General features: G+C 44.9%; 11 non-coding genes and 2 pseudogenes across 11 annotated transcripts; all 13 read right to left on the minus strand.

Annotated features, from left to right (window-relative positions):
• Positions 1-4,999: 4,999 nt before the first annotated feature.
• Positions 5,000-5,118, minus strand: LOC130165695 (5S ribosomal RNA). Its single transcript, XR_008826910.1, has one exon. It is a non-coding gene; the product is annotated as a 5S ribosomal RNA (ribosomal RNA).
• Positions 5,119-5,393: 275 nt separating this feature from the next.
• On the minus strand, positions 5,394-5,502 carry LOC130165830 (5S ribosomal RNA; annotated as a pseudogene).
• A 270-nt stretch (positions 5,503-5,772) lies between these two features.
• Positions 5,773-5,891, minus strand: LOC130165696 (5S ribosomal RNA). The gene has a single exon (XR_008826911.1). It is a non-coding gene; the product is annotated as a 5S ribosomal RNA (ribosomal RNA).
• Positions 5,892-6,166: 275 nt separating this feature from the next.
• Positions 6,167-6,285, minus strand: LOC130165697 (5S ribosomal RNA). Its single transcript, XR_008826912.1, has one exon. It is a non-coding gene; the product is annotated as a 5S ribosomal RNA (ribosomal RNA).
• A 270-nt stretch (positions 6,286-6,555) lies between these two features.
• Positions 6,556-6,674, minus strand: LOC130165698 (5S ribosomal RNA). The gene has a single exon (XR_008826913.1). It is a non-coding gene; the product is annotated as a 5S ribosomal RNA (ribosomal RNA).
• Positions 6,675-6,949: 275 nt separating this feature from the next.
• On the minus strand, positions 6,950-7,068 carry LOC130165797 (5S ribosomal RNA). The gene has a single exon (XR_008827007.1). It is a non-coding gene; the product is annotated as a 5S ribosomal RNA (ribosomal RNA).
• Positions 7,069-7,343: 275 nt separating this feature from the next.
• Positions 7,344-7,462, minus strand: LOC130165699 (5S ribosomal RNA). Its single transcript, XR_008826914.1, has one exon. It is a non-coding gene; the product is annotated as a 5S ribosomal RNA (ribosomal RNA).
• A 275-nt stretch (positions 7,463-7,737) lies between these two features.
• LOC130165700 (5S ribosomal RNA) lies at positions 7,738-7,856 on the minus strand. Its single transcript, XR_008826915.1, has one exon. It is a non-coding gene; the product is annotated as a 5S ribosomal RNA (ribosomal RNA).
• A 275-nt stretch (positions 7,857-8,131) lies between these two features.
• Positions 8,132-8,250, minus strand: LOC130165701 (5S ribosomal RNA). Its single transcript, XR_008826916.1, has one exon. It is a non-coding gene; the product is annotated as a 5S ribosomal RNA (ribosomal RNA).
• A 275-nt stretch (positions 8,251-8,525) lies between these two features.
• LOC130165702 (5S ribosomal RNA) lies at positions 8,526-8,644 on the minus strand. The gene has a single exon (XR_008826917.1). It is a non-coding gene; the product is annotated as a 5S ribosomal RNA (ribosomal RNA).
• A 275-nt stretch (positions 8,645-8,919) lies between these two features.
• LOC130165703 (5S ribosomal RNA) lies at positions 8,920-9,038 on the minus strand. Its single transcript, XR_008826918.1, has one exon. It is a non-coding gene; the product is annotated as a 5S ribosomal RNA (ribosomal RNA).
• Positions 9,039-9,313: 275 nt separating this feature from the next.
• Positions 9,314-9,422, minus strand: LOC130165832 (5S ribosomal RNA; annotated as a pseudogene).
• A 275-nt stretch (positions 9,423-9,697) lies between these two features.
• On the minus strand, positions 9,698-9,816 carry LOC130165704 (5S ribosomal RNA). The gene has a single exon (XR_008826919.1). It is a non-coding gene; the product is annotated as a 5S ribosomal RNA (ribosomal RNA).
• Between the last annotated feature and the right edge of the window lie 17,446 nt (positions 9,817-27,262).

Below are 27,262 nucleotides of genomic sequence, written 5' to 3' on the forward strand. Positions count from 1 at the left end.
CCTTTCCAGATCGCAAGGGGTTTGTGCGTCAAATCCGGATTAAGACAAAAACCAGTTGCTTGGACAGACCCATATCCAAGTGTGTTTGTTGCTGGAGAAGGAGGAGGCAGCATGAGGACGTTGCTGATCTCTACAGGGACTTTGTGTTATTAGATGTGAGCCGGACTTTTCACTAATCGGTCATAGAGATGACCAGAAGAAGGAATATTCTGTGTAATGGTTTATTCATGGACTTGAGCAGTTTAGACATTCTTTATTGCATTTTGGAATTGATGTGATTTATTATGTCCCCTATTGTGTTTGAAATGTGAATTATTATGTGAGACTTAATAATTCAGGGGCTGGTGTATAGGAGACATAGGTAACCGAGGAGGAGCACAGTGTGTGTGGGTGTGGGTGTGTGTGTGTGAGGCAGAGGGAGTGGTTCAGGTGGGAGTAGGTGTGTGTATAAAGGTGTGCACTTACCAGGTGATCAGATGAATGAGAGAGTCAGGGTTGGGTAGTAGCCATAATTTTTGTTGACCGCAAACGCTAAACTTTACCCATTTATCCATTAATCTCACTTTTGTATCTGTTTAATCTGTTATTACCATTTTTTTTCATACATCCATCCTCGCTACGCTGTGATAGCTCTGTACTCCTTTTACGCAATAAATGCAACAAAAGTATTTTGGATCTCAGCGTATCTTGCTTCATACCCTCCTGGCGCGTCACAGAACTATGAACCTGAGGACCCAACCTCATACTCTCAGCGGCTTATAGAATTATAGCCGCTACACTAGTGGTTCTGTTACTATACTGTAAAGCAGGGCTGACAGAGGGCAGCCCTGCCTTACTGATCTTCCTATCCTAAAGCTATCTGTTAAAAACCCATTACATTTAATTACACTCCGAGCATCTGTATACAATAATTTCACCCATTCAATAAACCCGTCACCATAACCCATTTTCCCTAATACCTTGAACAGAAAATTGTGCTCCACCCTGTCAAAAGCTTTTTCTAAGTCTATTGTGAGCAAATGGCCCCCCTGTACCTTCATCCCTCTTACTGTGTCTCTGATTGTGTGTAATGAGTCCTGTATATCTCGGTTTGGGATGCTATATGCTTGATTTGTGCTAATTACTTGATCTAATGTTTGTTTCAGTCTATTTGCCAGTGTTTTTGTCAAAATTTTGTAATCTGTGTTTAGAAGGCTTATGGGTCTGTAGTTGCTTATGTTGTTCCTGTCTCCTTTGTTCTTATATATTAAAGTTATAATACCTTTTGTCAATGATTCTGGTGTCCGTTTATTGTCCTGAATTGCTTGATAGAGGTCCAGCAACAGGGGGGCCATCTGCTCACTGAAAGCCATGTAGAAGTCGGCCGTTAGGCCGTCACTTCCTGGACTTTTGTTTTTGTTTAGATTTTTGATTGCGTTTTCTATTTCTTTTATCGTTAATTTGCTATCACACCACATTTTATCTTCCTTGTTTATCTTCCTGTCTATGTAAGAGATTATTTCTTCAGTTTTCCTTATATCGCTGCCTTCTTTTTTGAACAGGTTTTTGTAGTATTCTGTTATGATTTCGAGTATTTTTATCTTGTCTTTTTGGATGTTATTGTCTTTATCTTTCAGTTCTTCAATTATGGTTTTCTTCTGTTTTTGTTTTTCTAGCCCCAAAAAAAACGCTGTACATTTTTCCCCCTCTACTAAATTTTGAAACCTGCATCTAATTGCTGCCCCTTTGCATTTTTTTCTTTCTATATTATTTAATTGATTTTTATATAATTCATACTTCCCACAGTCTCTATTTCCTTGGTTATCTAGTAATATCAGTTCATCTTCTAGTTTCTTCCTGATGTTTTGTTCTTCCTGTTTTTCTTTCCATCTTTCCTCTTTACTAAAATTAATACTTAATCTTTTGATTCTTTCTTTTACAGTGTCCCATTTTTCTATATAATTATTATCTATTAGCATTTCTGTTCTTGCATAATTCAGTAGTTTTTTTATTTTTTTTATATATACTGGGTTTGATAGGAGACTGGAGTTAAGACACCAGGAGCCTCCTCCCCTGATCTCTCCCCCTGTCCCCAGCTGACACACCACTGTGGCGTGGTCACTCCAAGAATTGAAAGAATAAGATACTCTTTTAATTTGCTTAATTGTATCAGTTGCAGCCAGGCATAGGTCAATTCTTGATTGTTTTAGCTTCCCTTTTACTACCTGCCTCCTGGAAAATTCTCTTTTAAATTTGTTTTCTATTCTCCATATATCTAATAAATTATAATTGTGCATTAATTCATATAATGTGAATCTACTCATATCATTTTTATATACATTATTAACTGAGATATCGGCTTTTGATAACACAGTATTAAAATCTCCTATGATTATTGTTCTATTATTTATCCATCTACCTAATTTGTTAAACATTTCTTTCCTCTCCTTTTCACAGTTACTGGCATATATATTAATTATTCTAAAGGTACTATTATTTACTATCATATCTATAATTAATATTCTACCTTCATTATCCTTATATATTAGTTTACTATTTTCTATCATATTAGTATTTATTATAGTAGCTATTCCACATGATTTATTAGTGCCATTATTATAATATATTTCCCCTTTATATATCTTTGTTGCTGCTTTTAAGCTGTCCTCATCCCATCTTGTCTCCTGGAGACATAGGACATCGCAGGCTGGATTACTTAATATATTTTTCATCCTGCCACAAGTGCGGAGACCATTGATGTTCAGGGAGTGCAGCAGCAACATTGTAACAAAAAAATGTTTTTTAAACACCTAGTTTATTCATCGTTCTTTTTTCTTTCTTCCTTTTCTTAGTTCTAGCGGCTATAGTAGAGGTGTGCTGCTTCCTGATGCTCTGGATGGTGGCGACGTCCATCTCAGAGCCACCGTCTGATTCCCCCTGCTGAGTCGGGGAGGTCGAGGCCGGCGCTCTGGGGGGTGCGGCTGCCGCCTGCTGCAGATCGCTCAGAGTCTCCCCCACGTCCATCGATTCCAGGGCAATGGACGGCTCCGGCCCCTCTGCGAGCCCGTTTCCGCCCTTGCCCTTTCCTCTCTCTCGGGGACCAGAGTTTACACTCAGCCCGTCTCTGCTCTCGACCAGCTTTGTGGCCAGGCTCTGTGCGGCTTTTGCGAGGCTTGTAGCCCTCCGCTGGGGGAGACCCTCTCTGTCAGCCGCTTCCACGGTGCCGCTGCCCCCCTCACCGGCCTCTTCTCCTTCCTCCTCCTCCTCACTCATGTCCTCCGCCTCTGTTGACGGTGCCTCCGATCCGGACCCCGCCACAACATCAGACTCACTGTAATTACAGCTACATTCCTCCATCAGGTTGCAGCACACCTCACATTTTTTAATCTTTTTTTGTTGGCTGCTGCACTCCCTCGCATAATGTCCCTGGACTCCGCACTTGTGACAGGAGAACTCCGGACAATCTCTCAGGATGTGCCCCGGCTGGAGGCACATCCTGCAAACTTTTGCTTGTCTGTCATGTATCACACGGAAATATTCAGGTCCCATTACTGTTTCAAACCGCGCTGAATACGGTAACGATTGCACCTTGTCATTAAATTTAACTTTTAAAAACCTCGTCCCGTCCGCTACTTGTGTGCCCGGCCACATCCTCCTTCTAATAGCGGATGCAGCCGATACACCCCATCCCTCAAGCTTTTGCATGATTTCATCGTCTGTGATATACGCAGGTAAGTTTAGAAAGGAAACCATTAACTCATCGTTACAAAGGTTTTTAACTAAAATGCTTGTGTTACCTATTTTGAAACCGTCTAGGAGCCGCTCCTTCCCCTTGGCATGAGACATAGTTATCTCATACGTCCTGGCACCGGTCGCTCTGCAGGCAATAAGCCCCCCACACAGAGCTCGGATGGCTCTCATGAGTTCCAGCACCGGGACCTCGTCTTGTCCGGTCACTTCCAGGCTCGCTGTTAATTCTCGATCGTATATATTCCCAACTGCGTGCTTTGTTGTTTCTTGTCTCTGCTGTCTCTCACCGACTGCTCTAGTCTCTCTCTCCTCTCCGCCGCTCGCCTCTCGCTCGCCCGCCGCTGCTGCTTTCTCTCTCTCTCCCGCCGCTGCTCTCTCCCTCTCCGCCGCCGCTCTCGGAGCTCCATGGAGTCGCGGCCTGGTCCGATCTCCATCTCCGCTCTCCCTCACGGCTCCTCCGGTCTCGCTCCTCCGTCCTCTGCCCGTTGTAGCTGTCAGTGCTGCTCGCCGCTCTCTCTCCTCTCTCTCTCCTCTCGCCGGCGCCGTCATCGTTGAATCAGCTGTTCCCGTGCTCTCTTCGCTACTTTTTTTTTTTCAAACTCTTTCTTCTAACTCTCTGTTCTTTTGTTTCAACTACTTCCCACTCATTCACTTCTTTCTCCGCTACATCTTGACTTGTTTTATGTCCGTAATCCATTTCCGTCATCAATGAGCCATTTCCCGCTTCCGTCACCATTAAATCCGTCAGAGAAAACATGAAAAAAAACTCAAATAAGCCTCCCCCGAACAGTAAAACTGCCGGGGGGAATGTCCACACAAATAAACAAACAAAGGATGCACGGAAAAGTAAGATGTAATGAAAAAAGAAAGAAGAATGAACTAAGGGAAGTAGAAAAAAAACAGAGGTCCGCGATCCTCTCTCCTCTCTCTCACTCAGGTATTGCCGACTCACGTTTGACTCACGCATGCGTGTTCAGAGTGGAATGGCCCTAAGCGAGAAGGAGCGCGACAAATACCCTCTTTAAACATGACGATCATGTCCTTCATGCACGAAGCTACGTGTTTATGTCTAGCGCAGGAGCCTTTCCTTTTCAGCGTTTGCTTGTTGCTTTGGCTCTCAACATGTCAACTTTGTAACATTTTAATACAAAAGTGTCTTTACATTGTGATCTGTGCTGTCCCGTCCCCAAAAGTGCAGCCAGGTGCAGAGTAACAGGTTGTTGAAGCAGGAGCAGCAGCGTCCTCTGCTGATTGCAAAGTGATGCGAAAAAGCTTACAGCACCTGGTATTCCCAGGCGGTCTCCCATCCAAGTACTAACCAGGCCCGACCCTGCTTGGCTTCCGAGATCGGACGAGATCGGGCGTGTTCAGAGTGGTATGGCCGTAAGCGAGAGGGAGCGCGACAAATACCCTCTTTAAACATGACGATCATGTCCTTCATGCACGAAGCTACGTGTTTATGTCTAGCGCAGGAGCCTTTCCTTTTCAGCGTTTGCTTGTTGCTTTGGCTCTCAACATGTCAACTTTGTAACATTTTAATACAAAAGTGTCTTTACATTGTGATCTGTGCTGTCCCGTCCCCAAAAGTGCAGCCAGGTGCAGAGTAACAGGTTGTTGAAGCAGGAGCAGCAGCGTCCTCTGCTGATTGCAAAGAGATGCCAAAAAGCTTACAGCACCTGGTATTCCCGGGCGGTCTCCCATCCAAGTACTAACCAGGCCCGACCCTGCTTGGCTTCCGAGATCGGGCGTGTTCAGAGTGGTATGGCCGTAAGCGAGAGGGAGCGCGACAAATACCCTCTTTAAACATGACGATCATGTCCTTCATGCACGAAGCTACGTGTTTATGTCTAGCGCAGGAGCCTTTCCTTTTCAGCGTTTGCTTGTTGCTTTGGCTCTCAACATGTCAACTTTGTAACATTTTAATACAAAAGTGTCTTTACATTGTGATCTGTGCTGTCCCCAAAAGTGCAGCCAGGTGCAGAGTAACAGGTTGTTGAAGCAGGAGCAGCAGCGTCCTCTGCTGATTGCAAAGAGATGCCAAAAAGCTTACAGCACCTGGTATTCCCAGGCGGTCTCCCATCCAAGTACTAACCAGGCCCGACCCTGCTTGGCTTCCGAGATCGGACGAGATCGGGCGTGTTCAGAGTGGTATGGCCGTAAGCGAGAGGGAGTGCGACAAATACCCTCTTTAAACATGACAATCATGTCCTTCATGCACGAAGCTACGTGTTTATGTCTAGCGCAGGAGCCTTTCCTTTTCAGCGTTTGCTTGTTGCTTTGGCTCTCAACATGTCAACTTTGTAACATTTTAATACAAAAGTGTCTTTACATTGTGATCTGTGCTGTCCCGTCCCCAAAAGTGCAGCCAGGTGCAGAGTAACAGGTTGTTGAAGCAGGAGCAGCAGCGTCCTCTGCTGATTGCAAAGAGATGCGAAAAAGCTTACAGCACCTGGTATTCCCAGGCGGTCTCCCATCCAAGTACTAACCAGGCCCGACCCTGCTTGGCTTCCGAGATCGGACGAGATCGGGCGTGTTCAGAGTGGTATGGCCGTAAGCGAGAGGGAGCGCGACAAATACCCTCTTTAAACATGACGATCATGTCCTTCATGCACGAAGCTACGTGTTTATGTCTAGCGCAGGAGCCTTTCCTTTTCAGCGTTTGCTTGTTGCTTTGGCTCTCAACATGTCAACTTTGTAACATTTTAATACAAAAGTGTCTTTACATTGTGATCTGTGCTGTCCCCAAAAGTGCAGCCAGGTGCAGAGTAACAGGTTGTTGAAGCAGGAGCAGCAGCGTCCTCTGCTGATTGCAAAGAGATGCCAAAAAGCTTACAGCACCTGGTATTCCCAGGCGGTCTCCCATCCAAGTACTAACCAGGCCCGACCCTGCTTGGCTTCCGAGATCGGACGAGATCGGGCGTGTTCAGAGTGGTATGGCCGTAAGCGAGAGGGAGCGCGACAAATACCCTCTTTAAACATGACGATCATGTCCTTCATGCACGAAGCTACGTGTTTATGTCTAGCGCAGGAGCCTTTCCTTTTCAGCGTTTGCTTGTTGCTTTGGCTCTCAACATGTCAACTTTGTAACATTTTAATACAAAAGTGTCTTTACATTGTGATCTGTGCTGTCCCGTCCCCAAAAGTGCAGCCAGGTGCAGAGTAACAGGTTGTTGAAGCAGGAGCAGCAGCGTCCTCTGCTGATTGCAAAGAGATGCCAAAAAGCTTGCAGCACCTTGTATTCCCAGGCGGTCTCCCATCCAAGTACTAACCAGGCCCGACCCTGCTTGGCTTCCGAGATCGGACGAGATCGGGCGCGTTCAGAGTGGTATGGCCGTAAGCGAGAGGCAGAGCGACAAATACCCTCTTTAAACATGACGATCATGTCCTTCATGCACGAAGCTACGTGTTTATGTCTAGCGCAGGAGCCTTTCCTTTTCAGCGTTTGCTTGTTGCTTTGGCTCTCAACATGTCAACTTTGTAACATTTTAATACAAAAGTGTCTTTACATTGTGATCTGTGCTGTCCCGTCCCCAAAAGTGCAGCCAGGTGCAGAGTAACAGGTTGTTGAAGCAGGAGCAGCAGCGTCCTCTGCTGATTGCAAAGAGATGCCAAAAAGCTTACAGCACCTGGTATTCCCAGGCGGTCTCCCATCCAAGTACTAACCAGGCCCGACCCTGCTTGGCTTCCGAGATCGGACGAGATCGGGCGTGTTCAGAGTGGTATGGCCGTAAGCGAGAGGGAGCGCGACAAATACCCTCTTTAAACATGACGATCATGTCCTTCATGCACGAAGCTACGTGTTTATGTCTAGCGCAGGAGCCTTTCCTTTTCAGCGTTTGCTTGTTGCTTTGGCTCTCAACATGTCAACTTTGTAACATTTTAATACAAAAGTGTCTTTACATTGTGATCTGTGCTGTCCCGTCCCCAAAAGTGCAGCCAGGTGCAGAGTAACAGGTTGTTGAAGCAGGAGCAGCAGCGTCCTCTGCTGATTGCAAAGAGATGCCAAAAAGCTTACAGCACCTGGTATTCCCAGGCGGTCTCCCATCCAAGTACTAACCAGGCCCGACCCTGCTTGGCTTCCGAGATCGGACGAGATCGGGCGTGTTCAGAGTGGTATGGCCGTAAGCGAGAGGGAGCGCGACAAATACCCTCTTTAAACATGACGATCATGTCCTTCATGCACGAAGCTACGTGTTTATGTCTAGCGCAGGAGCCTTTCCTTTTCAGCGTTTGCTTGTTGCTTTGGCTCTCAACATGTCAACTTTGTAACATTTTAATACAAAAGTGTCTTTACATTGTGATCTGTGCTGTCCCGTCCCCAAAAGTGCAGCCAGGTGCAGAGTAACAGGTTGTTGAAGCAGGAGCAGCAGCGTCCTCTGCTGATTGCAAAGAGATGCCAAAAAGCTTACAGCACCTGGTATTCCCAGGCGGTCTCCCATCCAAGTACTAACCAGGCCCGACCCTGCTTGGCTTCCGAGATCGGACGAGATCGGGCGTGTTCAGAGTGGTATGGCCGTAAGCGAGAGGGAGCGCGACAAATACCCTCTTTAAACATGACGATCATGTCCTTCATGCACGAAGCTACGTGTTTATGTCTAGCGCAGGAGCCTTTCCTTTTCAGCGTTTGCTTGTTGCTTTGGCTCTCAACATGTCAACTTTGTAACATTTTAATACAAAAGTGTCTTTACATTGTGATCTGTGCTGTCCCGTCCCCAAAAGTGCAGCCAGGTGCAGAGTAACAGGTTGTTGAAGCAGGAGCAGCAGCGTCCTCTGCTGATTGCAAAGAGATGCCAAAAAGCTTACAGCACCTGGTATTCCCAGGCGGTCTCCCATCCAAGTACTAACCAGGCCCGACCCTGCTTGGCTTCCGAGATCGGACGAGATCGGGCGTGTTCAGAGTGGTATGGCCGTAAGCGAGAGGGAGCGCGACAAATACCCTCTTTAAACATGACGATCATGTCCTTCATGCACGAAGCTACGTGTTTATGTCTAGCGCAGGAGCCTTTCCTTTTCAGCGTTTGCTTGTTGCTTTGGCTCTCAACATGTCAACTTTGTAACATTTTAATACAAAAGTGTCTTTACATTGTGATCTGTGCTGTCCCGTCCCCAAAAGTGCAGCCAGGTGCAGAGTAACAGGTTGTTGAAGCAGGAGCAGCAGCGTCCTCTGCTGATTGCAAAGAGATGCCAAAAAGCTTACAGCACCTGGTATTCCCAGGCGGTCTCCCATCCAAGTACTAACCAGGCCCGACCCTGCTTGGCTTCCGAGATCGGACGAGATCGGGCGTGTTCAGAGTGGTATGGCCGTAAGCGAGAGGGAGCGCGACAAATACCCTCTTTAAACATGACGATCATGTCCTTCATGCACGAAGCTACGTGTTTATGTCTAGCGCAGGAGCCTTTCCTTTTCAGCGTTTGCTTGTTGCTTTGGCTCTCAACATGTCAACTTTGTAACATTTTAATACAAAAGTGTCTTTACATTGTGATCTGTGCTGTCCCGTCCCCAAAAGTGCAGCCAGGTGCAGAGTAACAGGTTGTTGAAGCAGGAGCAGCAGCGTCCTCTGCTGATTGCAAAGAGATGCCAAAAAGCTTACAGCACCTGGTATTCCCAGGCGGTCTCCCATCCAAGTACTAACCAGGCCCGACCCTGCTTGGCTTCCGAGATCGGGCGTGTTCAGAGTGGTATGGCCATAAGCGAGAGGGAGCGCGACAAATACCCTCTTTAAACATGACGATCATGTCCTTCATGCACGAAGCTACGTGTTTATGTCTAGCGCAGGAGCCTTTCCTTTTCAGCGTTTGCTTGTTGCTTTGGCTCTCAACATGTCAACTTTGTAACATTTTAATACAAAAGTGTCTTTACATTGTGATCTGTGCTGTCCCGTCCCCAAAAGTGCAGCCAGGTGCAGAGTAACAGGTTGTTGAAGCAGGAGCAGCAGCATCCTCTGCTGATTGCACAGAGATGCGAAAAAGCTTACAGCACCTGGTATTCCCAGGCGGTCTCCCATCCAAGTACTAACCAGGCCCGACCCTGCTTGGCTTCCGAGATCGGACGAGATCGGGCGTGTTCAGAGTGGTATGGCCGTAAGCGAGAGGGAGCGCGACAAATACCCTCTTTAAACATGATGATCATGTCCTTCATGCACGAAGCTAAGGCATATTTCGCACGTGAACCAAACTCCGCTCCACCCGTGGTCCCCGTAAAGTCCAGACCTGTCGCTGTCAGTGCACTTATTGTCACTGAGCTTTCTAACAGCAGCAATGATGAGGATGATTTAAAGACGCGTCATTTGTCCCATCAAACTGCTCACCTGCCAAACACGAAGATGCACAAAATGCTACCTTCCCAATTAAGCCACTTGACCTGCGCGCAACAGGGTGACATAGCTTCATTAATTGATAGTTTTCCCTGTCTCTTTAATGATGTTCCCACGCGCACCACTGTTTTGAAACATGACATTGATGTCAGAGAGGCAAAGCCCGTCCGCCAGCACCCTTACCTGGTTAACCCTGTGATGCGCGAGTTAATGAAAAAGGAGACGAACTATCTATTAGAAACCGCATTAGCTGTGCTAATCTGCAGCTCTTGGAGTTCTCCATGTCTCTTGGAAGCGAAATCTGACAGTTCCCCTCGTTTTGTTACAGACTTCCGTAAGGTTAATCCTGTAACCGTTCCGGACTCTTATCCTCTCCGCAGAATGGAAGACTGTGTTGATACACTAAGCAAATTAGATTTGCTTAAAGGTTACTGGCAAGTCCCATTAACTGAGCGCGCGTCTGAGATCTCTGCCTTCATGACCCCTGAAAGTTTCTTACAGTATACAGTGATGGCTTTCGGCATGTGTAATGCTCCAGCGACCTTTCAAAGGCTTGTTAATACTGTCCTGTCCGGACTGCCAAATTGTAATGCCTATTTAGATGATCTAATCGTGTACACTATGACGTGGGAGGAGCATGTCTTCATCCTGGAACAGGTGTTCACTTGCCTTGCGCACGCGTCCTTGACGTTAAACCTCGCGAAGTGCGACTTCGGTAAAGCCACTTTCACCTATCTCGGGAGACCGGTGGGCCAGTGTCAGGTGAGACCCCTTGCTGCGAAAGTATCCGCCATCAATGATTTTCTGGTTAGGAAAAAACGTAAAGCCCTCCGTAGTTTTCTTGGCATGGCCGGATATTATTGTAACTTCTGTTTTGACAGTGCTAAATCACTGCTTAGCCACGCCCCTGTCCTCGCTGCGCGTGACTTCTCCCGTGCTTTTAAACTAGAGGTGGACGCCTCTGCGGTGGGAGCCGGGGCTGTCCTGTTGCAGGAGGATAGTGATGGAGTCGATCACCCGGTGTGCTATTTCTCTCGCAAATTTAACAAACACCAGGTAAAGTATTCCACCATAGAGAAAGAGACACTTGCTTTGTTATGGTTACTTCAACATTTTGAAGTTTAAATGGGTTCCAGTTCTCTGACAGTTGTGGTCTTCACTGATCACAACCCACTCGTTTTCCTCCAGCGCATGTATAACCACAACCAAAGACTCATGCGGTGGGCACTGATCATACAGGATCACCACTTAGAGATTCGCAATAAGAAGGGGTCAGAGAATATTATTGCTGATGCGCTGTCCAGACTATGAAGGTTGATTTTTGTGCCGTGGCCGTATTCGGGGGACCTTTGTCTTTCCCTGTGTGTGTGTGGTTGTGTTTTGTTCTGTCTTGGTCGCCTGTTGTTGCAGTCTGACCCTGCAAGAGGGGATGCCCATGACGTCACCGGGATTTCCTGGGAGTGTTCCGCCTTTCCGCCGCACCTTCGATGTTCCAGCTGCAAGCCATCTCTCCTGATCAGCTGGGCCCGCCTCTCGTCTCCACCCCGCGTATAAAAGAACTGTCATTCAGTTGTTCGTTGCGATCTGTGTTACCCGTACGCAGACTCACCGCCGCGCTGTGTACTAGTGTTTGTTTTGATTGTTGTTGATTGATTAGAGCCGAGTGGAACACTGTGAGAGCTAAGGGTGTGTGTTTTTGGTTGTCTAGCATAAAGCTAAGTGCTGCTCTGCCGTGAGAGATCTGGTGTATTGTTGTTTTGTTTTTCTTTTGTTAGCTGCTTGTGTTCTTTTGTGTTAGTTGCATTATTGGGTGGCTTTGTTTTTCTTGTGCCGCCTCTCTTTTTGTTTACCCTGCTTACTTTTGTTAATAAATGACCTTATTTAACCCTTAACATCTTGGGTTTTATGTTACTTCCCTTTCCCCTAACGAGCTGGTTGTAACAACATGTCATAAAGTTCTCAGTTACACCTAAGAATGCAATACTGTTCAATAGAGCTGTTTAATTGCTTTCAGCGCTTGAATCTGCTCTTTTCCTCCTTAGAAGCTGTCTCTGTGTGTCACGACCAGGCAAGGACTCAGGACACAGATGCAGGGTTCAATTGACTGTTTTTATTGTCTCTTCCGAGCGCCTCCAAGTGGAGAAATAAATAGTCTATAAACCTAACCCTCACTATACATGAGGCTATGAAAAATATAAAAATAATAATCACTCCACTAAAGGAGGAAATCGCAATGGGCTATTACACATTATCTGTAACTAAAAAACTCTCCAGCAAACTGGAGGCTCTACTCTATAAAAGGTAAGTAAACAAAAGATCACTCCACACGGAGGAAACAAAAGGCTATGAAATCCTTAACTATGTAACTAAACTGGGATATAAACTTAAAACTGAAAACTCTCTTTGAGGAGGAAGAACACAAAACTTCAGGGAACGCTGTGACAAGGGCTGTGACGAGCTGGGGTGCATGCACGCAGACGAAACACACTGGCACAAGACAAAGGGAGACACAGACTATTTAAACACTGGGCAAGGGGAACAGGTGAAAACAGAGCAATCAGACCGAGACACATGAGGAAGGGCAAGTGACCTGAAACGAGAGGAAAGTTACTTTTCAAACTAAAACAGGAAATGACAAGACAAAACACGGAGACAGGACAAAATCCCAACTAGACCTCAATGCGGTGTGACAGTATCCCCCCTCTTAGGGCCAACACCCGACGGCTCCGGGATCTCAGAGTGGTCCCTATAGAAGTCCTGGATAAGGGACGGGTCATCTATGTACCTCTGAGGGACCCACTGTCTCTCCTCTGGCCCGTAAACCTCCCAGTCCACTAAAAACTGCTTTCCCCGGCCTCTGTTGCGTACAGCTAAAAGCTTATCAAAGAGGAGCACCATCAGCCGCTTCCAGTGGCGGCGGGGGTTTGGTGACCGGGACCATGGGTCTATCTTCTGCAGGTTTGACCTGACTGACGTGGAATGTGGGATGGACACGGAGAGACCTGGGCAGATGGAGACGAGCGGCAGCTGGACCAATGACCTTGGTGATGGGAAAGGGACCAACAAACCGTGGAGCCAACTTCTTGGAGGGGACCTTGAGGCGAAGATCCTTAGCTGACAGCCACACATTTTGCCCAGGCCGATAATTAGGTGCTGGACGGCGTTTTTGGTCTGCCGCCCTTTTGGCGTGGGTGGAGGGAACTGACACTTCTGGCTCCGAGTCAGCAAACACTGGAGGCTGGTAGCCATAGACACACTTGAAGGGGGAGAAGCCTGTGGCAGAGGTGGGCAGCGAATTGTCGGCATATTCTACCCAGACGAGGTGGGTGCTCCACGTAGCCGGGTTCTGGGACACGAGGCATCGGAGACCGGTTTCCAGCTGTTGGTTAAGGCGCTCGGTCTGGCCGTTGGCCTCCGGGTGATAACCTGATGTCAGGCTTGCAGTGGCGCCGATGAGCCGACAGAACTCCCTCCAGAACCGTGAGATGAATTGGGGCCCCCGGTCTGACATGATGTTCTTCGGAAATCAATGGATCTTGAAGATATTTTGCATCATAATTTGAGCAGTTTCTTTGGCCGAGGGCAGCTTGGGTAATGCAAGAAAATGTGCCATCTTGGAAAACCGATCCACCACGGTCAGAACCGTGGTGTTACCTTTCAAAACCAGGAGCCCTGTGACAAAGTCCATAGATATGTCCGACCATGGTCTGGAGGGGATGGGGAGAGGTTGCAAGAGTCCCATGTGCGACCCCGACAACGTCTTGTTGTGAGCGCAGACCGGACATGCCTTGATGTACTCCCGGGTGGGGGTCCGGGAGTACATCAAGGCATGTCCGGTAGACGGCCACCAGAACCGTTGAGAGATGGCGAACATAGTTCTCCGGTGTTGGGTCTGAGCTCTACCTCATGAGCTGGACACCAAATATGTTGGATTTCAGTTGTTTATCAATTTATTGGCTATCATAAATCAAGAAAAAATATTAATATTAAAAAGATTAATATCAAATAATAACTTTAAAATTAAACTAATAGGTAAAATAGCCAATATGGTTTTGGTCTCAATTTATTACCATTAATCTGGAACTCTGATTAACCATTAGTTTACTAACTATAACCAAATTACCATATCAACAGTAAGTTAAAATTGAAGGATTGGAATTCTACCAAGTAGAGGTTGGCAATATTCACGCTTGTGCAACATTGTGTTTAATAGTTATACTTAAAGACATTTATTAACAATGGAGCAGAGTAAAACACAATGTCTAATCTAGTATATACAGGTGTGTGTGTGTGTGTGTGTGTGTGTGTGTAGGTGTGTGTGTCTGTGGGGACACAGACAAAGGCAAGATGGCCGATTCAAAGTGGTCACTGTGACCACATGACCTGAACAAAGGAGACTACACAAGATGGCGGTAAACAAAGAAACTACTCAAAATGGCTGCTGAGACCACCTAGTGTATGTGAGAGGGAAGGTGTGAGTTTCTTTGTTAGCCTAGCTCATGTAATCTAAAGGTACCAGGTTAGAGGGAGGAGGTTAGCTTCATGCAGGTTCTAGAACTGAGACGTACTGCTATGTGTGTGAACATACGAGTACCCGATTAATTGTAGGACTGACCACAACCTAAGTAAACATTACAACAACAAGACATCAATCAACAAGTACATTAACAAAGTTAAGACTTCTGCTGCTTAGCTATGCTGTGCTATGCTGTGCTGGGAAAGGCTAGGCCCAGTCAGTTAACGTTACCCAGTCCTTGGAACAAGCAAAGAGGTCCTTTCCAGTGTTGGTGTAAAGTCCAGTGAGTTGGGAGGTTTCCTGGTGGAGTAAAGTCCTGTCTGGCTGTGTCGTTATGTTGTTATCTCCTTTGTTCTCTCCTCACAGAGTTAGCTGTTCCATGCTAACTCTGCTACGACTCCTGTTGCTTGGAAAATCAGCTGGCGTTGTGTTGTAGCTGCTGATTCTGAAGAGGATTTGGTTCACTCACAGTTAATCCGAAGCAGGTCAATGCTGTTGAGGAGAAGAGTGTTTGCAGGCTGCTGGTAGCAGGCCGGCAAGGGAGTTGGTTTCTCAGGTAGCAGAGCTGACCTGGGCTGGGGCCTTGTTGCCCTTTGAAGAACCGAGAGGAGAGAACTGGAGCTGCTCTCTAGAGCAAGCCAAGAAGGGAAGAGAGGGAGAAGAGGTCCAGAGATCTGGTTTTGTTTGGTGACACCCTTGGGGGTCACATGTCACATGCTGACCTACACTGGCTGGCCAGTGGGGTCCGTGGGGGGAAGGATCGTCCCCAGGTGTGAACGGTGAGGAACTGTGGAGTGTGAGTTCCTTTGGCAAGTGGAACAAAGAAACATTTGGTCTCTTGAATGATTGAGTCCCAACACCGGACTCCCGGATGGCAGGTGAGCAGCGAGGCATGAGCCCAATGAATCACTTGTGGGCGCAGATTAACAGGGACAAACAAACGATTCTCTGGACAGCCAGTAGGTGGGGGTGTCTCACCATTTGCTTGCCTCACGTCCTGTTTTATCTGCCAAGTAACCACTCCAACCACACGATTCAGTGGGAGGATGGGTTCCGGTTCCTTGGAAACAGGCTCTGGGTCGTAGAGGCGTGACAGGGCATCTGGTTTGACGTTGCGGGACCCCGGCCTGTAAGACAACGTGAAGCAAAAACGGTTAAAAAACAAGGCCCATCTGGCCTGGCGTGAATTCAGTCTCTTGGCTTGTTTAATATACTCCAGATTCTTGTGATCGGTCCACACAATGAATGGATGCTGTGCCCCCTCCAGCCAGTGTCTCCACTCCTCCAATGCAACCTTGACTGCCAGCAGCTCCTGGTTGCCAACGTCATAGTTCCTCTCCGCGGAACTCAGACGACGGGACAGAAAGGCGCAGGGGTGCATCTTGCCATCCACCTCAGACCGTTGAGATAAGACCGCCCCAATCCCCTTGTTGGATGCATCAACCTCCATCACAAATTGACGCCGGGGATCTGGCAGAGTGAGAATGGGCGCAGAAGTAAAGCGGCGCTTGAGGGCCTGGAATGCCTCCTCCGCTTCCGGGGACCAGTGGAATCGAACCTGGGGAGAATTCAGAGCATGGAGAGAAGCAGCTATTGCGCTAAAGCCTCTGATGAACCGCCTGTAAAAGTTTGCAAACCCCAGGAACTGCTGGACTTTCTTATGGTTATCAGGCTTCAGCCACTTGGCCACAGCGCTTACTTTTGCTGGATCCATTTACACCTTCCCAGGGGCTACGATGAAGCCCACGAAGGAGATAGTGTCGGTGTGAAACTCACTCTTTTCTGCTTTGACATAGAGATGATTGTCAAGAAGCCGCTTAAGAACTTGGCTAACATGGTGTTTGTTGAGTGTCTAAATTCGCTGAATAAATGAATATGTCATCTAGATAGACATAGACAAACTGGTCAAGAAAGTCTCTAAGAACATCGTTGATCATGGCCTGGAAGACGGCAGACGCATTCGTGAGACCAAAGGGCATGACTAGGTACTCATAGTGACCACTAGGCATATTGAATCCAGTCTTCCACTCATCCCCCTCCCATGAGATGATAGGCATTGCGCAAATCAATCTTTGTGAATACTGGCCTGCTGGAGATGATCGAACACAGATGACATTAAAGGGAGTGGATAGCAATTCTTTATAGTAATGTCATTGAGTGGGCTGTAGTCGATACATGGTCTTAAGGACCCGTCTTTCTTGCCTACAAAGAAGAAACTGGCTCCAGCAGGTGACGAAGACGGGCGAATGAGCCCTGCCTTCATTGACGACTCAATGTAGTCCTTCATGGCTTGTCGTTCGGGCCCTGACACGGAGTACAGCCGCCCCTTGGGAATGGTGGATCCGGGGATGAGGTCGATGGCACAGTCATATGGTCGATGTGGTGGAAGTGACGTGGCCTTGACTTCATTAAAAACCTCCTTGAGGTGGTGGTAACAGGTGGGTACAGAAGTCAAATCGGGGTACTGGGAGTCTGTAACAGGGTGAGCAGAAACAGAATTTATGACCGTGGTAAGCTTCCCCTGAGTCTTGTCCCACAGACACTCTCTCTCACAGAGCTCCCCCCACCCCAAGATTTTGCCCGAAGGCCATTCTATGTGAGGGTTGTGGCGAGTGAGCCACGGATGTCCCAGTACCAGGGTGTGTGCAGGTGAGTTAAACAGGTAAAAGTTCATCAGTTCACTGTGGTTATCTATGGTAATGGCTATGGGTTCCGTTACGTGTGTGATCGTGAACAGTGCGTTCCCATTTAGGGCTCTTGCCATGATGGGTTGTGAGATCGCTTCAGTTTTCAACCCCAGCTTCATGGCTAACCCCCAGTCCCTTTAAGCTCTTATCAGCCCCCGAGTCAATTAAAACATTCATTTCAGTGACTGTGGGGTTGTGTGTTACCTTGATGGCGGTCAAACTGTGTGAAGGAGAACCTGAGGTAGAGAACTGGCTCACCTCCCGAGCTGCCTTGACTGGGCAGGCGGCCACAAGAAAAGTAGAAGCACCGCCTCTCCTTGAGGCGACGTTGTCGTTCCGCCTTAGTGAGCTGGGTCCTGCCCAGCTGCATGGGTTCCTCATCCCCTGCAGGAAGAGAACGGTGGTGCCGTTCTGACGGTGATTGACAGGGAGCAGACCCGACGAAAGCTGGGGATTGCTGCAGGCGGTCTGGCTGCTGCTGGTGGCCCCCCTGGAGTGCCTTGAACACCCGAAGTCTGTTATCTGTTCGGACAGCAAGGGCGATGAGAGAGTCTAGGTCCGGAGGTAGGTCCAAAGGCATCAGTCGCTCTTGAATGGGAGCAGCCAGCCCCTTCAGGAAGATGTCGTAGAGTGCCATGGCGTTCCAACCACTCTTTGCTGCCAAGGTCCGGAAGCGTATGGCATAGTCACAGGCAGATTCTCTACCCTGCCTCAGCCCACTCAGTTCCCTTGCCTTTTCCTGTTCTGAAAAGGGCGGGTCAAAGGTCTTAAGGAGAGTCTCCGCGAAGTCCCGGAAGAAGCTGCAGATCAGGGAACCTCTTGCCCACTCAGCTGTGGCCCACGCTCTCCCCCTTCCCGCCATGTGGGAAATCATGAAGGCGACCTTGGCTTGGTCGGTGGGAAATGCGTGGGGGGAAAGTTCAAAGTGCATTTCACAGTCTATAATAAACGACTTAGATTGTCCTGGTTCACCTGATAAACGCTCAGGGGCTGCAAGCTGGGCTCCAGCTCCGGCGTAGGAAATGGTGAGAGCCTGATCCGTCGGGACGGGCTGGGGCTCAGGCGCAGCAGATGCAGTATCTGGTTTCACAAGGTGACTGAGAAGCTGCTGCACCTGTTCAGTGAGCTGCCCCACCTGGGCAGCCACGACAGTCTTGAAATCTTCCTGGCTACGGGCGAGGCCCTTAATTCCCTGGCCTAGTGCAGCCATTTGCTCCTCCTGCATGGTGAGGCAAGCTCCCTGTGAGCGAAGAGCCGCGGATAGCTGCACGGACCCTGCTGCGTCCATACTGGCCAGTGTGTACTATCATGACCAGGCAAGGACTCAGGACACAGATGAAGGTTCAATTGACTGTTTTTATTGTCTCTTCAGAGCGCCTCCAAGTGGAGAAATAAATAGGCTATATAACCTAGCCCTCACTATACATGAGGCTATGAAAAGTATCAAAATCATAATCACTCCACTAAAGGAGGAACACACAAAGGGCTATTAAACGTTATCTGTAACTAAAAAACTCTCCAGCAAACTGGAGGCTCTACTCTATAGAACACACATGGGCATTTTACGGCCCACGGGCCAGACCCGGCCCGTGGGCTGTCTCAGTCCGGCCCGCGACATCCACAGAGGTGAAAAGTGCTATACGATCTGTTGCGTGTCAGGATGTTTGGAGAAATTCAACCTGCCATGGATTAAATTACTGAACGTGACAACTGATGGATCTCCGAACCTCACCGGTAAAAACGTCGGGCTTTTGCGGAGGATACAGGACCGGGTGAAAGATGACAATCCCAACTCAGATTTGATTTTCCTACACTGCATCATTCACCAAGAATCCCTGTGTAAATCTGTGTTGCAACTGAATCATGTCACCAAAACGGTGGTAAAACTCGTAAACTTAATCCGGGCCCGAGGGCTCAACCACCGCCAGTTTATTCAGCTGCTGGAGGAAAGTGGAGCAGAGCACACGGACGTGCTGTACCACTCCAATGTTCGCTGGCTGAGCCTGGGAAAGGTGCTTCATCGTGTGTGGGAGTTGAGAGGAGAGATCATGACGTTCCTGGGGAATGTAGGTAAAGCAGACGAGTTTACCGAGTTGCAAGACTTGGATTGGATGTGTGACTTTGCATTTGGGGTGGATGTACTGAGCCATCTAAATGACCTAAATGTGAAGTTACAGGGGAAGAACGCATTTGTGCATGAGCTGTATTCACACGTGACAGCGTTCAAAGCCAAGCTGATCCTGTTTTCTCGACATATGAGCAACAAGTGTTTCACACATTTCCCAACGCTGGCTACACTGAATGTGCCACCCCGCCACACTTACAGATACTCCACTACTCTGACACACCTCCACACTGAGTTCAACCGCCGTTTCTCTGACTTTGAGAAGATTAATGCAGAACTGGAGCTGGTGTCCACTCCCTTCTCATTCGACAGCGAGAAAGCGCCCCCAGATGTGCAACTCGAACTGATTGACATCCAGTGCGATCTGATTCTGAAAGAGAAGTTCAGCACCTCCACACTGGACAGCTTCTATGGCTCACTGAACGAAACGCAGTTCCCGAACCTGCGCAGGCATGCACGAAGGATGCTTGTTTTGTTTGGCTCCACCTATGTCTGCGAACAAACATTTTCCGTGATGAACTATAACAAGTCACGTTACAGATCACGTCTGACGGATGAACATCTGTCCTCTGTGTTGCGCATTGCAACATCACACATGACGCCAGACTTTGATGATCTTGCAAATGGAGGTGACCGTCTGCATTGTTCCCATTAACTGACAACCCTTACTCCGCGTGTGCACAAAGCTGCGAATATGTACACAGACAGTGGAGACATACAAGGGTCCATCCGAACTTTTTGGAGCTTCACGGATACAGAGACAATGTGTACACTATCAATCGGCAGCAAGATAACTGCCAGAGTTGTTAAAACAGTGTGAGTATTAAAAAACAGTGTCTATTGTTTTTCTGATGAGCATTCAATGCAATAATTTAGTTACAACAGTTGGATGCAATGTTTTTTGTTTTTGCAATGTGAGTCATTTCTCACAGTTGTAATTTAAAGGAGTTGTGTGTTTCTCTGTAAATAAAATTTTACAAAACCCTAATATTTTCTTCATTGAGTGATGCAGGTCTGTCACACAAATAGAACAGTCTCACTGAATCATAGTAGTTAATTGTAATATTCATGAAGATGATCATGTATTTGTTTAAAAAGGGCTAGTGCACCACATCTATGTACAGGTAGTTTAAAGTAATTCTGCACTAAATATTTCATGATTAAATTTTATTTCCAATTGTGTGGCCCTTCACTTACTTTAACGGAGTCAGTATGGCCCGCTGGAAAAAAATATTGCCCACCCCTGCTATAGAAGGTAAGTAAACAAAAGATCACTCCACACGGAGGAAAAAAAGGCTATGAAATCCTTAACTATGAAACTAAACTGGGATATAAACTTACAACTGAAAACTCTCTTTTGAAGGCAGAAGAACACAAAACTTCAGGAACCCTGTGACAAGGGCTGTGACGAAGAGCTGAGGTGCAGACGAAACACACTGGCATGAGACAAAGGGAAACACAGACTATTTAAACACTGGGCAAGGGGAACAGGTGAAAACACTCAGAGGGCAATCAGACTGAGACACATGAAAGTGACCTGAAACGAGAGGAGAGTTACTTTTCAAACTACAACAGGAAATGACAAGACAAAACACGGAGACAGGACAAAACCCCAACTAGACCTCAATGCGGTGTGACACTGTGTCTGCAAATTCGTCGTTGTTCTTTCTGTACAGAACCACACAGGATAAGTTTTCCTGTCTATTTGAGTAGCATTTACGAAGAACATGATGGATTTCATGTTTACATGTCATAAAGTTATCAGTTACACCTGAGAATGCAATACTGTTCAATAGCGCTGTTTAATCGCTCTCAGCGCTTGAATCTGCTCTTTTCCTTGTTAGAAGCTGTCTCTATGTCATTCAATCTCATCTTTCACATTCAGTGTCATTTCTACAAAGAACACTTCAGGATAAGTTTTCCTTTCTATTTGAGTAGCATTTATGAAGAATATGAGAATGCAATACTGTTCAATAGCGCTGTTTAAGGGTTTAGATCGGCTCTATTCCTCCTTAGAAGCTGTCTCTGTGTCTGAGAACTGAGTTTCTCTCACTCGTTGTCCTGTCTGTACAGAACACTTCAGGATAAGTTTTCCTGTCTATTTGAGTAGCATTCATGAAGAATATGATGGATTTCATGTTTACATGTCATAAAGTTATCAGTTACACCTGAGAATGCAATACTGTTCAATAGCGCTGTTTAATCGCTCTCAGCGCTTGAATCTGCTCTTTTCCTCGTTAGAAGCTGTCTCTGTGTCTGCAAACTCAGTTTTTCTCACTTGATGTTCTTTCTGTACAGAACCACACAGGATAAGTTTTCCTGTCAGCTAACTTCTAACGAGGAAAAGAGCAGATTGTTAGACTATTCAAGTGGATATCTTCCAAAGTTGTAGTTTTTTTGAAAGATTTCTCTTCACGGCAACCATGGAGAGGAGAAATCATTACAGCAACCAATAACTCAATAATAACAGCAATGTCAACGTCCACATGGGTATGTGAGAATTGTTTCAAGACGCACATGATAAATGTTCTTGGGTCGGACAATGCCTGACCAGACTATATAATAGCATGTGATGTTATAGTAAAACAACAGCTCAACTTTATGTACATTTGTATGGTCGTATATCCTGTATTCAACATTTAATAGTTGCACCTACCCTTTTCCAACTTTAACCATCTTAAAGATTGCCCCAGATGTGAGTCTGATTTCCTGCCTCAGCTCAACAATATCAAATAAAGAATAATAAAGATTTGCTGTAAGAACGAAATTAAACTGCAAATGAAGAACAAACTAAACTAGGTGGTAGTACTGCCCTAACTGTGAATAATTAAACTTACTTGCAACTGTATTTTTTTTAGACCTTCCTGCGGTCGTTGCCTCACTCAGAGATCTCTTAGAGGCCATGAAAAGCTCATCTTGCACCTCATAGTCAACCCAAGTTCCAGTGAGCTGGGTAGTCCCTCCTCCTCAGATATGGTGAGAAAAGACCTTATGCTTTTCAAAATTTTATAGGTTGTAATAAGAATTTATTTTTTGTTGAGTCTCTGTTTGTCTGTGTGTATGTATGACCACTTCAGAAAATCCAATATTTCTGGTGTTTACTTTTGAACCACTGTTAAAATATCACTGTGTGTTTCTTGTTCTACCCTTTTGTACTTAATCTTCACAGATCGACTGCTGTGGTAATGTGAAATGTCATGTAGACAGCACAGTGCTTAAAGTAGTCTTAATGTTTTTGTTATTTGTTGTACCTATTTAATAACATTTCATCATATATGAGCTCCTTGGCTGAAATTACATTAGTTTTTATGTACTGAGCATTAAATGGGTGGGGTTCAATGTGGAAAAACATTTACCATCTGAGAAAACTAAGAACAGTCATGATGTCATATTGTGTTGCAGCAACTTTGAAGAAAAAGAAAAAAATATTTAGACAAGGGTTAGAAAAATTTAGTTAATCAGAGGTTAATTTTGCTGTTATATTAACAAAATATTTATTTTTCCCTTCCACAGACGCTGTGATAAAGCAGTTCCCAAATATCACAGTGTCTGAGGCGAGCCCCAGAAAATGCAACAATGCAAGCCCTAGCCCTAACCCTAACCCATTTGCAGGCTTAACTTGAGTTTGTTAAAATTGCACTATGTTCATTTCTGCATGTGTACTGTTTTTTATGCAGAAATGTTAAAAATTGAAATTGAAAAAAAAAAAATTGGTAACACTTTCTATGAAGACTACATCTATAGTGCATTATGAGCACATTCATAGTAAATTATAATGCTCATCATAATCAATCATAATGCATTACAACTACACTAGACACACATAACGCTTTATGATGCACTATATCAACAGTTATAAATCTAGCTTATAATGACTTATAAATCCAAGGGCCTTATGAGTGCTCTTGTCTGGTTATAAACTACAGGCTAACTGATGGGGCTTATAATACATTATAACTACTTATACCCCTCTATACACACACCTCAACAATCAACTGTTATAAGGACTCATAGGATGCCATAAGTATATATAAGTTATCATTGTATGCTTTAAGTAAAGTGAGGTTCATTTTGATGCATCTATAATGCAGTATACCTAATCATGATGTTTCATTGTTGGTGTTCAGTAAAGTGTAACACATTTGCATGCATTTAAAAGAAGCTATGCTGCATCATAAGTCATTTTCGTCAGATACCTAATATAGAGAATTACACTAAGATTAGTCTGCTTTAGGAATATAACGGTAGCTTAGTTTCAACCTGTAGGGGCCAATCCAAGTGCATATTTTGACCACAAAATGTATATTTTTAATTAACTACAGATTTGGACCTGAATCAATCACCAACACTACTGAATACGTAGACATAATAGTTTACAGCTGGAAACATTGGCTTTGGGGTTTAGTTACTGTTTAAGGTATAAAACACAAAAAGGGAGAAAAAGATGTCTTTTTTTTTTAAGCTTTATTTTAGCAATGAAAACAGTCCTGTTAACTGTTCTACCATCTTAAACGTTAAATGTGTAGGATTTAGATGCATCTACTCGTGAAACTATGCAGCCACTGTCTCTATTTACATTCATGAGTGTTGAATTTCCTCCTATCATGAATGAGCTGGCGGTGAAGAGGTGAAAAATCACGGTCTGAACTTCTTTCTTAATAAACTGTAAAGTGCAAACACGGGCATGGAAACTACTTCAGGCCACTGCTACAAATATACAAATATAACATACTACATATTGTAGGTGTGAACTGCAAACCTGACCTTTAACAATACAACAATTCACATGTTTATACTTGGGTGGCGATTAGAAGCAGAGTGCCCTCTTCCTTCATTTTCAAAATCTTTTCTTTGACCTCTGGGGTCATGGCACTGCGGCACCTTTCAATGAATGTTGACAGCTTTTCTTTGCGCTCATCCCAGGCCCCCACATGAAACTATGCCACTGTAAAGGTCTCTATTTACATTCATGAGTGTTGAATTTCCTCAGATCATGAATGAGCCGGCCAACAACGCCATATCTGTGACATCGTCCAAGCCAGTACTCCCACTCAATAACCCTTAAATGTTCTTTTAAAAGCCCTGTACTCCTATTTCCTCTATGACGCCAAACATCACATTTAAAGGTTTGCCAGGCTCTCTCTAAATTCTGTGTGTGACATCTGGAACCAGGATCTACAAAGTGTCTCTTTAGTATGATGATCGTATCCTTCCTCTGACAGTGCTCTCTTGTAAGCTCTCCAGTCATCAGTCACAATGCTTGATCCTCTCTTAACATGGCGCTTTATGATGGGCAGAAGCTGGTCCGTGGAACGCTTCCTGACAATCTTGAGAATGGGTCTCCTGGTGGTATGTGATACTTCCAAGATGCCAAAAACCCCTTTTTTATTCCGTCTCCATGCTGGTCCCATCCTCCCACAGTTGTACTGTCAAACATTGTTAGGGATATAGTACATCAAATATAGTAATAATAATACAAGCACTTTGAAATTCAATTTACATGGGAGTTCAAAAGACATTGAGTCTAACTTCATAGTACACAGATGGATTATTAATTTTGCTGGTCAAGGAATAAATCATAAGGTCTATTATTTGTTTACTCATTTCAGTCTAACAGCAATAACCAACAAAAAACAGCACAAGTACAAACAACTATCAATTTCAAATGGGATGATTTACTTTGTCATTTGAAAACTGGTTCAATCAAATAAAGTTCCATATATTGAGCAAATGTATCTTACCTTCCTTTTGTGTGAGAACTTACTTTCATCCAGCATAACAAAGCAGTGTTGGCCGCCAACTTTCATTTTACCTTGACTGCGCAATTTGTGAATAGCGCGTCTGCAGACCTGCATATAGGAAAACACAAAGCACAACAATTACTAACTGCTAAATACTAACTGGAAAGTCATGGTAGGTTTCTGACATAAGAAAATATAAAGAATAATGTATTCTAACTCTGGGCCAGTTACCATGGTAACACATTGTCTCTGTCTCCTCCCTCTTACAGAGCTGACATAGGCTACTGTTTTTTTTAATCCATTGATTCAGTCCATAGCAAACTGCATATTGAAGCATAGTAATAAGTGGTGGTATCCTGGTTGGATATTAGTTTACTCTCTGTTCAAGTTACCACTTTTATGTCCTGTCACTTTCAGAATAAAACACCTGCATGTACTCTTTACCTTTAAGTGATATCTTAACACTGTGCAGACAAGATAGCTTTGTTTACTCATTGGTCCGATTTCAACTGAGTTCCATCAGCAACAGACAAAACAAACCCACCTGTAAATGAATTCCAGGTGGTTCTGGAGGGATCTGCGGGACTTGTAGAACATGGATCCTTGGCTTTTCTTATGTCAGGAACCTACGATGACTTTCCAGTTAGTATTTAGCAGTTAGTAATTGTTACTAACTGAACACCAACAATGAAACATCATGATTAGGTATACTGCATTATAGATGCATCAAAATGAACCTCACTTTACTTAAAGCATACATTGATAACTTATATATACTTATGGCATCCTATGAGTCCTTATAACAGTTGATTGTTGAGGTGTGTGTATAGAGGGGTATAAGTAGTTATAATGTATTATAAGCCCCATCAGTTAGCCTGTAGTTTATAACCAGTCAAGAGCAAGGCCCTTGGATTTATAAGTCATTATAAGCTAGATTTATAACTGTGGATATAGTGCACCATAAAGCGTTATGTGTGTCTATGAGTGTAGTTGTAATGCGTTATGATTGATTATGATGGGCATTATAATTTACTATGACTGCTCTAATAATGCACTATAGATGTAGTCTTCATAGAAAGTGTTACCAAAAATTCTTATTTCATTAATGATGGAATATTCATAGTGTACATTGAATATCCCATATTCATAGTGTACTTTTCAGTACACAGACATTTATGTTTGTAAGGTACACAAGATGTCATGTTTTGCCATGGCAGACACTTTTTGTTAGTTTTATTTTGGACTTTTTGCACTTCCTGTTTCATTTTGTATTGGTTTCCTTGTGTGTCCGTGTGTTGCTTCTTGTCATGGTCCTGTTTCTGTGTGGTGATTGTCTGCCCCGCCCTAATGTGTTTCACCTGTGTTCAATCACCCTTGCCTCCCTTGTCTATATAGTCCTTGTGCTCCCCTTTGTCTGGGTCGGTTTGTTTAGTTCTGGGTTTGTTCACGTCCTATTGTCTTCATGTCTGTCCATGTCACGTTCACGTCTGGATTTTTGATTAAATAAACCTGCCTGCACCGTCTCCCAAGAGTTGACTGCATTTGGGTCCAACTTACCTCAAAACCCGTGACACAAGATACATTAAAGTTTCTAGTTTTCTGTTTGTGCGTCCTTTAAAATACATTTTTTAATGATTTTTTATTGTGCAAAAAGGGCATTTTGCAAGGTATCTTTAATGCATTAATAGTGACTTATTCTCATACTGAATGGTTTCATAAAGCAGCTTCTTCTTCTTAATAGAGGCTCTTGGAGTATACTTGTAACAAATTATTTGTAAGCTGATATGCTAATAAAAATGTTCTTCTTTAAATTGTTCCATTTTAACACAACTAAGTATATTAAAATATATTGCAATTATCTTAAAGTTGAGTTTAAGTATGTTTAAAAGAACACTAAATATACTTTAAGTTGTTCAAAAATAACACATTTAATATGCACTTAGTATAGTACAATTAAAATGTGATAAGTGCATTTAAAAAAGCACAACTTAGATATATTTCTTTTTCAAACTTTGCCCGCTGAAGTGCTACCTCAACAGTTTGCGGAATCGGACACACTCATATCCAGATATATTTGGAATGGCAGAAAATTGAGAATATATATATATAAAACTTTACAACTCCAAAAAGAAGAAGAGGGAATGGGGCTT

Source organism: Seriola aureovittata, chromosome 24 (assembly GCF_021018895.1).
Source record: "Seriola aureovittata isolate HTS-2021-v1 ecotype China chromosome 24, ASM2101889v1, whole genome shotgun sequence".
Taxonomy (NCBI): Eukaryota; Metazoa; Chordata; class Actinopteri; order Carangiformes; family Carangidae; genus Seriola; species Seriola aureovittata.